The 13,800-nt window shown below is 32.4% G+C and overlaps 1 pseudogene; it reads left to right on the top strand.

Annotated features, from left to right (window-relative positions):
• Window positions 1-3,670: 3,670 nt before the first annotated feature.
• On the top strand, window positions 3,671-8,633 carry LOC125421518 (ankyrin repeat-containing protein ITN1-like; annotated as a pseudogene).
• The last annotated feature ends 5,167 nt before the right edge of the window (window positions 8,634-13,800 follow it).

The following is a 13,800-nucleotide window of genomic DNA, read 5'->3' as shown; positions in this document are numbered from 1 at the left end:
AGTTTTTAATTATTATAATGTAATAAGTCAGGTTAGAATATTCAAGTTTTTTATGAACGAGCCAAGCTGAATTTGGGCAAATAATTTTATGAGTTTAAGTAAAGTTTAAATGCTCATAAAATTATGCAAGTGGAATTTGATAATGTTAATATTCAACTCAACTCGGTTTATTTACACCCCTACGAGAGAAATCGTAGTTTTAACAATCAATGAACAAAGCTAGGGCCAACTATTTTTCAAAAATAAAAAATAAAAAGAAAAAATGATGCATGGTCATCATTAATTATTTGGCAATACCAAGTTTCATCACGTAAATTTAGGAAAGTGTATAGGATTTAGTATATGTAAATTATCTAGCTATTTTCATGGAAACAATTTAATGACTTGTTTCTAATAAAGGTTTGTAGTATAAATCTCTTTTATTTCCAAGCTATATATAGGCTAAATCAATCATTTTCATTTCAACCAAAATTTTTTGCATTGTTTTATGACTGGATATACATATATATATATATATACATATATATATGCCAAAATCATTATTGAGGCCCAAAAAAAAAAAAAAGATAATAAATTTCGTCCCTAAAATCTAAAATAAATATATTTAATAATCTTTAGCAAGAATTGATGTTTGTCACTAAAAGCAAATATTTTTTGTTTGACCCCAAAACTTTTGAAGAATCACATTTCAATTCTCTAATTTTTATTTTTGGAAATAAAACCAACTTATTAATCCATCTCAAATAAATCATATGTTTCACATGGTAATATGTAAAATCAATACTAAAATATGATAATACCGCATATGCAGTATCTGGGTGTTTGAACAAGAGTAGTAGTCGGATAAGTGACCTACAAAATCCTCATGTTGCACACTTTTTTTTTTTATACAATCAAAAAGAAACAAGAAATTGGGTGGAGCAAATCTAATTAATTGCAAATGTACGAAAATACTACTTAGAATTCATGCTGAAAATCTATTCTACTTTGTTTCTTTTAAAGGCAAAATGCAGATTAATACCTTTTATTTTCACTTTTTTTTAGTTTAAGATCTGTTAAAAAAAAAAAATCAATAGATAATACCCTTTATTTTTTAAAAAGTTACATGTTAGTCATATCCGTTAACTTTTAACAAAAATAGTTAAAAAAATGTCACATGCCATTCATGTGACACTCAAAATTGATTTTTCTTTATATATATATATATATGTATATTTTTTTAATTAATTTTTAAAAAATTAGTTAAAAAACCTAAAACTCTAAATGGTATTGTTTTAATTCAAAACAAATTCTATCTCGGCCATCCATCTCCTTCATCATTTTCATCTTCATCGTCTTCTTGCGTGCCTCACTTCTATGGCCAACCCAAGCTCAAACTAAATCAAATCATATGATAACAAAAACAAATCATGATCATGTTCATCTTCTTCTTTCTTTATACCACTAGGAGATACCCTTTGCTTACGTAAACAATTGCCAAAGCTGAACGGTGCATTTTGGTCCATCGGATGGGAGATATAAATCGGTGACTTGGAGAAGATGGAAGCTTCTCCTTGCACTTGACTTTCCATATGAGAATCAAGTTCAGAGTTTTGTACTTACAAAAAGAATCTTAGAGGCTTTATCATTCCGCCAAGCCAATAATCCGAAGGACGTATAGAAACCTAATCCTCCACTCCACAAAGCCAAGCCAATGCTTCACATTGTTTAGAATTCACACTTAAAAATAAGGAAAAGAAAAAAAAATAAATAAAAAAGGGGCAAATAAAAATTTACTCTTTTAAAAATCCTAAGTAGAAAATTTTATACCTTTCGAACTATTGGCTCAACAGGGTGATTAACGCAAGGCTGTGGGAATGGGAGTGCCATTGTCCCAAACAAGCCCATCATTTATATATAGAAGTTGAAGCACAAAGGGCAAGAGAAAAATATAATTGGGGCTTGGAATTTATTTTTTTTATTTTTTATTTTTGTTTCCGATGCTTTTTAAAAAATTTAGAAGGAAATGTATAATTGTGAAAATTCTTTGATGTTTGTCTAGGGTTTAGAGCTTAATTAGATTTATGCTTAAAGGGTTTTCCGGGCACGATATGTTTGCCAACAGGAAGCATTGTGCCACCACACCACGGAGGTGAAGAGAAGATTTGATGGAGTGGCTGAAGATGTTGTTTCCGTACATGATCTTGGACATCATGTTGCTTTATCTCCCTGCCATTTTTTTTTTCCACATGTTCTCCCCTTCCTCTACTTCTATGTTTTAACCAAATATGACTTAAACATAGAAAACCATTTTGGTGAAAGCATGGAAATGGGATGCACTACGACGTTGATTTGAGGTAGAAATCGCCCAATCAATGTCAGGGAAATTTTCTTGCTAAAAATGTAAACTTTAAAACCACTGGTACTGGTGGAATCAACAAGAAGAAGGGCATAGACATCTCACCTCCTTTGTTCTGTATTTTCAATTTTTAAACCATTTTTTCCTCATAAATTTCTCTTAAAAAAATATGAAATTATTAAAAAATTGATTTATTTATCATAGGATACTCACATGATGTAACAGCCTAGTCTACCTGCATGCATGTAGATACTGTCTGCTGTGGGTCTAGTCTGCACGGTTTTGTCAAAACGCGTTTACAAGGGAAAGGTATCCACATGCTTATAAGCCATGCTTCGTTCTCCTTTCCAACCAATGTGTGACTTCACAATCCTCCCCCTTTGAGGCTTAGCGTCCTCGCTGGCACACCGATCCAGGTACTAGCTTTGATACCAACTGTAACAGGCCGGTCCACCCACATATAGATATTGTTTGCTTTAGGCCCAGCCCTCACGGTATTGTCAAAACGCTTTTACAAGAGAAATGTATCCACACGCTTATAAGTCATATTTCGTTCCCATTTCCAACCGATGTGGGACTTCACATATGACCACTTCTTAACAGAAACCGTTTGATTTTAACAGTTTAGATAATAGAAGGTGTTATCTATCAAATTTTTTTTTACAGACCTCAAACTAAAAAAATGTGAAAATAGAGGGTACTAATCTATATTTTGCTCTTTATTAATATATTTATTAAATTTATTTAACAAATAATATGACAAATAATATGTCTATATTTATATGATTTATTTTTTTTAATTCCCTTATCTATTTAAGGGTTCATTTTTTCATATTTAAGTTATATGCATATGCCAATTAATAACATTTTAACACGTATTAATTGGTAAATATATTTTGTGAAATGATATGGAATTGTTAGTTTAACTAGTGTGGTGAGCTTACTTATGTAACATTTATTATGGTCTTTGTAATTTTACTTAGCACAAGATAACATAATATACAATTATAACCTTTTGTTTCTGAATCTTGGTACTCAATTTCTGTTAAGTAGTTAGGGCACATCTAAGGTCTAGATTTTATTAGATTCTTATCAGGACAATTTAGTAGTAACAGCATTGTTTCCTCGAATGATACAATGATTTGAATTTGAATCCCTCACCTTCAATATCAAAAAAGAAGAAAAAAGAATTCCAAATTTCAATCGTGCATAAGTAATTTTAGAATTTGGTTAACTAATTAATTATTGTCTCACCTCTTATTAATCAAAAAATAAACCTTGTTTTATTCTCTGTGCAGAGAATGCAATTTCGACTGATTGGGTCCATCAACTCGAGCCCTTATATAATGCTGTATGGGATGGTAATTACAATGCAACAGAGCTGATAATTAATACGAACCTTGGAGTAGCCAAAGCAGGAATTACATTTTCACGGACGACTGCTCTTCATGTGGCAGCCATGGCTGGGCATATGAGCCTTGTGAACCTACTAGTGCAGAATATGTCCCCACAAGACTTGGAAATAACTGATGATGATGGTTTTACAGCTCTTACTGTAGCTATTGTATCTAATGCAACACGAAGCATAGCGGAATGCATGGTCAATCAGAACCACCGATTACTTACCATTAAGGGTTACAACATGCTTCCTGTTGCAATGGCCTTCCGCTACGGTCATAAGGAACTGGGTCGATACCTCTATTTTGCTTCGCTCGAATATTGTCCAAAGGATCTAGTACGTAATCCCCAAGAAGGCGCTACAGTTATTTGCAATGCTATATATATGCAAAGTTTCGGTATGAATTTTATAATTGGTTTTTTTTTCCCTCTGTTTAGAAGCTTTTATTTTTGCTTAAAAAAAAAAAAAAAAGCTTTCACTTGTTAGTTGAGTGTAATTGATATATACAACAAACCTCCTATTAGCTCGAATTAATAATATTTTACTAGGTCCATCCCAACTAAATAAACTTATCCAGTTTAATAATTGACATTAAAGACCATAGTATAGTATTATTGGATTTAGATCCTTTGTTTGTTTTTGTATATACTTGTGTATGCTTTTTACTTTTTATTTTTTAACACTTAGATGAACCCGATGGTGATTGATTACATTGTAATGCCATAAAAATAGATGATTATATGTTATCCATTAGATTGATAATGAATAGTTAAGATTGAAAGTCAAGCATATGCTAGCATGGGAAAAAAAAAAAAAAAAAAACGAAAAAAAAAACAAAGGATCCTGGTTTTATATTATTAGGTCAACGTGATAATAAATAGGCTATATATACATATATATATATATATATTCTCAAATGATAAATAGATATTCTTGCCTATAAAAACCTTAAAACAAAAAAAAAAAAGAAAAAAAAATCAAAAGTCCAAAGGGCAATCTAATCTACCCAAAAAAGCCCTATCTAAATCAGGCTGTCCCAAAGTCCAACTCAATTAAGTAGCTCGATATAATTTTATCATTTTTTTTTGTTTTTATTCCATTTATTGTAAAATATTTATTACATTTCATGTTTTATTATTTATTGTTTGTCATATTTTATATTTTGTAAATATGATAAGTTAAATTATTATTTTTATTTCATTATGAAAGATATTCTAAGCAATATATATATATATATATATTTGAACAAAATTTTGGGATTATCAAAAAAGGAAAAAAAAATCAAATTTTGGATTCCAAATTTAGACTTATGCTTTAAAAACAAAGTCCAAATCTGATACCTGAACCTAAAACCCAACTAGGTACCTGTAGTGCTAAACACAAGATCTTTAAATTTGACACATCGGCCTAGTCTGGCCCGAATTCCCTTGCAGCCCGAAAATGTCCAGCCTGAACCCGCTCCAGTCCAGGACCATACAGCACAACTCAAAATTACACTCTACTGGCTTGCCTACCTAGCTACAAGTATCAAGGAAAAAAAATAACTATAACCAGATGGTGGAGAATATTGTTAAAAAATTTCAGAAAAGAATTTGAAAAGACCCCAAAAAAAAAACAAAAAAAAAAAAAAAAAACCTTGTAACAGAATGGAGTATTTAAGCATTAATACTATTGATTTGATTGAGCTGTGTATATTAGAAGTTGCATTGGATCTGCTCTCGAGATGCAAACAACTGGCGATTACTGTAGAGTCTAGTCCAGACAGCCATCCCCGACCTCCCGTGCATGCATCGGCAAATCTTCCTTCTGCTTTTCTTAGTGGATGTCAGCTCAGATTTTGGCAACGATGGCTGTATAACAGTTAGTACATATACTTTTTATTTTATTTTTTATTTTTAATTAAATTTAAATGTCGTTTTTCAATTCTTATCAATTTAATTTGCTCAAAGAAAGAAAAATGTTTTGGTTTACAACCTTTCACGATATTGGCAAGCTAGCCAAGTGAATAATCTTTAATTATGACAGTTTCTTTTGTTTGTCTGTTTCTCTTTTTCCTTTTTAATATTATTATACATAGGTGACAGTACATAGATAAAAGTTGTACACTTTTTTTTATTTTTATTTTTTTGGGATCTTGAAAATATATAAAAGGATTCGAACTTGAAATTTATTTAAAAATTACAATGGAGACCCCTTAACTTACAATTGAATTGATTGAGCTGTGTATAAAAGGATTCGAACTTGAAATTTATTTAAAAGTTGATCTACAGTTTAGATTTTTATTTTTAAAACATTACAATGGAGACCCCTTAACTTACAATTTATTGCATATATTAATTGGGCTAATTTTTCAAATTTCATAACCATGGAGCTTGATGACCATATTTTTATTTAAATATGAAAAATAATTTTTGAAGTTGTAGGCAATGAATGGAGAAACAAATGAAATTGAAAGGGTTGTGTAAGAATTGGATAGCTGGGTTATTACAAGTAGTCATTGTCATGTGTGTTCTTCTAAGAGGATCGCATTAGGAATCAAATTAATGTGCAAAAAAATTGTAAAAAAAAATCTTTATATAATATATATATGTTATAATTAATCTTTAATTATTCAACAGGAAATGATTTGTCTCTCAAAGTATGGTCAAAATTAATCCAGGGACTGGCATTATATGTTCGCAAACTTTCAGGTATGCCACATTTAGCCCTTTTATTTTTTTGTCTATCTATTTCCTCCCAAATATTTATTAAAGAATAACTGCACTTTAATATTCTTTAGCTTTCTTTTCTTTTCTTTTCTTTTTTTTTTTTAAGAAAAATATTCTGTAGTTTAATTTGCAATGGTTGCAATTTTTGTCTCGTTTTTAAAATATTAGAATCTAGACCCTTTGATTTACAATTTTTTTAAGTTCTTATATATGCAATTTGATTTTTTTAATGCTAATTAACAATGATCAACGTGACTTGCACAAATTTTAAATTCGTAAAGCTTATATATATGATTGTTTTGGACTTGACTTCTAGCAAAAAATCCAAAACAAAATAATGAAAAAAGAAAAAATCATATAACAAAATTGTAAATCGATGGCCTGAAAATTAAAATGTGTTTTAACAATAAAGACAGAAAATTAATGTGTGCAATCACTCCGTATTAAAAGGCATATATGTGTTAAAATGCAAATATCCCTTTTATATGTTCTTTAAGAATTTAATAACTGTAGTTGTTTTTCACTATGAACACAGGAATCAAGGATCTATATGATATGAAATTGGTTCATGATCAAACCTCAAAACTTCTGAGCCAAATGTGCGAAATGATAAAAACTCTGGATAGAAATAAAATGCGAGAACTTCATGTAATTGAAGTTCTGTTTCTAGCTGTCGAAAGAGGGGATGTGGAATTTGTTAGAAGTATGCTAAATGCAAATCCAGAGCTGGGGGTGGTACAGGACGAGTCCTGCAGGAACATATTTATGCATGCAATTAAATTTCGTCAACCAAAAATTTTTAGCCTTATTTATAAATTTAATTTGAAATTATCAGCAACATCTGCTGTAGCTTACCAAAAAAATAACATGCTACATATTGCAGCAAAGTTGGCTCCTAACCCACAACTGAATCGTATTCCAGGAGCAGCTTTATAAATGCAGAGTGAATTACAATGGTTTCAGGTCATATATTGTCTCTCCCAAAGCTTTTTATATATATCTTTTTCTTTTAGTTCAGTATGCATGGAATTATACGTTATTTTTCTTTTTGGAAATGGCTCCCTTTAATTTCAAGTTTTGTACTACATGGAAAAATCAAACATTAATGCTGAACTATAACTCTTCTAATTAATCAGATTCCAAAATAATTATTCATTATTTAATCAAAAAATGACCCATAAAAAATTATTTAATTAAATGATTTGCATACCTTACCTTATAGTCTTTCATTAAAAACAAAAAAAGTCTTTTTTTTTCGGTGATAGACAGAAGCTGAGGCCCCTAACAAAAGAAACAAAAAAAGGCCCCTATACAATCAGAAAATAAAAAATTCAAAGCCCCTTTTAGAGCTTTGTTGGAAAAATGAAATCATATACTTAGTACGGCTATAGTTGGCAAGATACAGTCTGATGTCAACTGTCTGCTCTCTCCCAATAAGCTTTTTGTGCATCTAAATATAATACCAAAACAGGGTTGTAACAAATCAATATCTCCTTGAATCCATTATCATACCAAAAAACATTATGCATAGTTGATAACACTGGCACATTTTTGTATTTGTGTTCTGTAGGAGGTGAAGTTAATTGTACCTCCTTGGGCTCTAAACCAAAAAAACTTGGTCAATAATATGACCCCAGATGAATTATTTACTGAAGACCACAAGCAATTGGTGATTGAGGCAGAAAAACGGATGAAAGAGACAGCAACTTCATGTACAGTAGTAGGTGCTCTCATTATTACTATCATGTTTGCTGCAGCTTTTACAGTCCCTGGAGGAAACAACCAGGATTCCGGGTTTCCAATTTTTTTGAATAAAAATACATTTATGATTTTCATAATATCAGATGCCCTATCACTATTTTCCTCCACTACTTCAGTTTTGATGTTTTTGGGAATCCTTACCTCTAGATATGCAGAACAAGATTTCCTTGAATCTTTGCCTAGAAAGTTGATGTTTGGTCTTTTTGCACTCTTTTTCTCCATCGTCTCCATGATGGTAGCCTTTTGTGCTACACTTCCCCTTGTGCTGAGGGATAGATATTCATGGATTTCCATTCCTGTCATTTGTCTTGCTAGCATTCCAGCCACTTTATTTGCATTTATGCAATCTCGTCTTCTGGTTGATATTTTCCGTTCTACTTATGGAGGAGTCTTTGGTAAGAAAGCTAAGATTTGGAAATAGGTAACCATTTTTATTTTTATTTTATTTTTATTTTTTTTGTGTGTTCAATGTCCCTGTAATAAAATTGGTTTGGGATTTTCATGTATAGTTTCATAAAGAATATATATCTCATGTGTATGCATTTGTTCTTTCGAATAATGGAGATGAAGGGGCATATCATCGAGCCTATTTGAAAGTTCATGTGGAATTAATGTCTAAAGACACTTTTAAGATTATATTACTATAAACATATATATATATATATAAACACTTTTCATTCGCTTTTTTTTTTTTTTTTTTTTCCACAAATGTTAAATTAGAAAGGGGGATTTATTTATTTACAGGCCTGATCAGATTCAAATGCTGAAGATCAACCACCAATATATAATTGTCATCTTAAATTGTTCCATGCATGAGACGCTTTTTAGCAATGTATTTTTGGTGTCCCTGCGGGGATCGCTTTCTTAAGTAATGATTCGAGATGAAATCCTCTATCGTCAATATTATATATATATATATATATATAAAGCAGATGGGTTGAATCCCCCACCCTCAATGTCAAATATATATATCTTTGCTCTGCACACGGTTGCAAGTCTAAAATTGAAAAATTTTCGTGCCAAATTGTGGAATCAGCGGCGGATCCACAAAACTTGGTCTGAGGGGCACAATTAAAAACAATATTTTTTAGAGGAAATTTGTGTCTTTTTATTTGCTTTACTCTCTTAATTATCTCAAATTAAGATTCAATTTAGAAATCGCAAATTAGGAATGACACCATAGATAAATGCCGTGCTTCAGGGACGGACAATTCGATAAGCTCGCCATGAATTGCAAACTGAAGCTTCAGCAAACCAAAAAATTAAAATCAGAGAGTTAAGATTCTGATAGCTGAAGGTTAAAAAAAAAAAAAAAAAAAAAAAAGAAATAGCAGTGAAGATGAACGTGACGACTTTGAGATTTGAGGGAGAGGATATGTGGAAGTATTTTATATAATAAATTATTTGTTGCATTGACGATGATAGCAGCGAGTGATTGAAACAGTGCAGGCAAGCTTGGGGCGTGGTGATTTGTTAATGAGCCTGAATTCAATCTACTTCTTTATTTCTAGTCTCCGTTTGTTGAGAATTTTTTAGAGAAAGAAATGAATCCAAAATTAGAAAATTTTCTTTTTTCTAAATTTACAAAAGGGTTTGATCTGATTAAATTGATAGAAATTTCCGCTCTGTTTACTATTTTTTTTTTAAGTGACAGTGTTTTGGTATTTTTTTCAAGGTTGGATTTCCTTGGGTATTTTCAACCTCTTCAATCTCAAGATTCTTTGCAAGAGCTCGCTTATCAACTTTTTGGTAGCCATTTGTAGTGGTGGAGTGATAGTGATGAAGCTTGAGAGGTTCTAGTTTGCTACTAGTTTTTGTGAGAGTTGGCAAGAGATTTGGAAGTGTTTTGGTTTGATTCGGGATCGAGTTTTCTCGTGGGAAGAAGCACCGCGTTTCCAATTGCTCACAACAACTGACGATTACCTTTTGTTTTTGACATAAAACCCATTTTTATTTTCCCAAAAAATAAAAAATAAAAAAAAAACATCATCTTTTATATAATAACATTCAATTATTGATAAACTCTCCACTTTAAAATTTTTAATAAGTACTAAGAAGGGAAAATATATATATATTAATGAATAATATTGCAAGTCATAAAAATTAAAAGAAGTTATTTTTAGCATGTAAAAATAAACTGTATATAATCTTATAAAAATAATTTAGATTTTTTTTTTTAATTTTTCTTCATCATCATCCTCTCCGATACCAGAGGTTTATCGGACAAATCACTCCTCGTTAAAGGTTTCCGGTCGAACTCTGAGGTAAACAGCGAAAGAGACTGAGTGAGTTCCATAAAAATTTATGTGATTCCATAATACTTTCCTATCACATTCCTTTCTCATACTTTCTCCGTCTTTCATTTTTTTCTTGCATATTTGGGACATTATTGTGGAGCCGAGTAGTGATCAACCTCCAAAAGCAGAAGATCATGAAGATGGTGGTGATCATAAAAATGGTGACGGAAGAGAAGCCGAATTGTACACAGCTTGGAGGAAGAAGAACGCTGCTGCTCTCCATGTCATCCAGATTTGTTGTTGGCCAGATGCTTTTTCCTGTGATCAGATATCTCACTTCTGCCAAAATTGCTTGGGAGACTTTGGCTTCCAACTTTAAGCCACAGCTTGTCAGAGCCAAAAGTATGGTGGGCTGTGGGCTCTGAATCGCCAACCAATAACGGTTAGCAGCATACCATAACAATCGTTTTTTTTATTTTTTATTTTTTTATTTTTTGCTTCAAACTAATCTCTCTCTCTCTCTCTCTCTCTCTCTCTTTAAAAGTCTTGACAAAGGAAAGTGAGACATAATAATTTGAAAGTAATTACTAGTGGATTGGGCTGTCGTCTTGGGCCCAAATGGTGTAAACTAGCTGAATGAAATCCCTATAAATTAAGATTTTATTTTTCACTCTGTGAAATAATTTGTTTTGGGGCTCGGAAAAGATTGCATAATTAACTTAACAAGACTGAAAATACAATAAACGTAACAATTTCAGCATATACTATTTAGTATTTTACAGTGCTCTTATTTTGTAAACTATTTTACTTTCTATGTATAAAGATTGTGACCAAATAAATTTTGAGATGGTTACAACTTACACTTTCAAACTTTTAAACTTTCAAACTGTGAAAACTCTCGCATTGCTTTTTAAATTTCATTTTCTTAGAGAATATTTCATTTATATTTTATGTGGCTTGAAATAAATACAAAAATATGCATCAAGTGTCTAATAAATCATTTATTTTTTTGTGGAAATTTAAATTATCTTTATACCCATAGTAAAATAAAATTATCTTTAGGTATTTTATTCTTATTTTTCTTTTTGCAGAATTTAATTTTTAATAATTTTGCAAAAATTAATTTGAAGACTTATTTTATAATCTATATTTTTAACTAATTCTATTTAAACTATGTGATAGCTTTTTGGGTAAAAAAAATAACTATGTGATGACTTTATTATTATTATTAAAGTTACCTTGAGTTACCTTGGGTCAAAAAATAACTCAAGGTTCTCCCCCTTGAGTTACCTTAGATTATATGATTGGACTAAATTATTATTATTATTATTTTGCAGTGACTATTTCAAGTGATGAATTCAACTTGGTTGAGTCCCTCTACAATGCTGTATGGATTGGTGATTCGCATGCAACAAATGAGTTAATTGCCAAAAACCCGAATGTAGTTAAAGCAAGGATTAAATATTCAGGAAGGACAGCTTTTCATGTTGTATCCATTACTGGGCATATGAGAACAGTGGAGACATCGGTGGATAAAATGTTTGAAGAAGTGTAACACCCTATCCCGAACAACATCGGAATTTTCTTCATGTTGACTGAGATTGATTGGGTTTGACTGCCGTTGATCAAGAGGGTTAAATTTTGACTTCTTGTTTCGGGTGGAATTTTGCATTGACCAAGGTATTGTTGCAAAGTACATGTCATCCCAAGTTTTTAGACTAGTAGCACGTCAAAATCAGAGCTACGGTTTGGAAGTCATGTGCAAAATAAGTTGTGGTCCGAACTGTCCAAGGGGTGCCGAAGTTGACTTTTTGTTCGTGCAAATTTGAGCTTTGACTCATGCATGGCTGTGAAGTACTCGTCGATACGCGTTCATAGACTAGTAGCACACCTAATTTGGATATTTCCTTGAAAATTTATGGACTTGTAAAGTTTTTTGAATACCGTATTATTTTATTATTATTTTATGCTCGTGTAAAATGTGTGCACAGTACGTGCTACGTGGCAAAATCTCAGCCACTCCTGTAAGTGCACAGTGGCACCCATAAGATGGTTTCTTATTGGCCAGACCACGTGTGTGGGGGGAGGAGAGAGAGAGAGAGAGAAAGAGACGAGGAGAGAAAGGGAAAGGCCACCACCATCGGCCACCGCCGATTTGCCATTTTTCGGCGATCGTTTCCATACACGAACCACCCCATCACCTCCACCTCCTCATTTGCGGCCATCCCAACAAATCCCATGGCTAGCTGACCCCCGACTCGCCCTGATTAAGGCTTTTTTCGGCGGCAGTGCCAGTTGTTTCAAACCCAGATTTCTTCTTATTCCGACATTCGTTTGCCTCACCACTGGTTCCATCTGTCCACCAATCCTTTGATCTACATTTCTCCAAAAATTACTACCAGTGGCCACCGAATGCGCTGTTGGTAGTGATGGTTTCCAGTGACCACAGCGGCTCGTCGGAAAACCGATTTCCGGTGAGTTCCCAATCACACCGTCCATCTTCTCCCGCTAATTACGATCCCCTGAACCCAAATCCGGTGTCCACTTTTCCAATTCTTAACGGATTGTGAGAATCAAGGGCCTAAAATCCAAGAGCTTTCCGATAAGATTCTAGCCACCACGGGTCCGACTTTCAGAAAGTAAGACTAGATCCGTAATCTTCACTTCACAAGCTTCGATTCAGTATATCATTTGTAAATTTTGGTTGTCGTTTGTGTTCTCTCCCTCGGGTACCCCTTTGTGAGTTACCCTATTAAAATATTAGTTTAATCGATTTTGTGTAATGTTGATATTTTAGGTGCACGTGTGAGTAGTGGAGTTAATCATGTAGAGGATCTTGATTGATACGCATGCTCGCACCACACATGTACTGGTGTTCTGTATATGTGAATATGATTAGTGCACATATGGATATGATTAGCGCGCAGGTGGGTGTGAGTAGTGCGTAGGTGATTTATGGGTTTGTCCTGAGGTTGCCATCGAACCGAGAGTCGACAAGTTGATATCGGCCGTAGCCACCCCCCTCCATGGCCAGCACGCCTATTAGCAGCGGTGTGGTGGGATGCCATGTGACCTTATGTCAGTTTCTCTCTTTAAACTCCTGTCTGGCGATGCTCGGGATGCTGGATACCGTTGGTACCACTGGTATATCGTGGATGCATCAAATGGTTTTCACGACATGATTTTCAAATATAAAATATTTTAAAATCTTATTTTTAATAAAATATATTTAACAGTGTTTTATTATTTATTTATTTAAATTTAAAAGTTTACACAATTTTTATGAAAATGTTTTTATGATTTTATTATTCAAATTGTTTCGGTATTTTGAAATCAATTCTAATATATTATATTTTC

Source organism: Ziziphus jujuba, chromosome 8 (assembly GCF_031755915.1).
Source record: "Ziziphus jujuba cultivar Dongzao chromosome 8, ASM3175591v1".
In the NCBI taxonomy this organism is placed as follows: Eukaryota; Viridiplantae; Streptophyta; class Magnoliopsida; order Rosales; family Rhamnaceae; genus Ziziphus; species Ziziphus jujuba.
The sequence above is the reverse complement of the archived record's forward strand: the minus strand, read 5'-3'. Positions and strand labels throughout refer to the sequence as shown.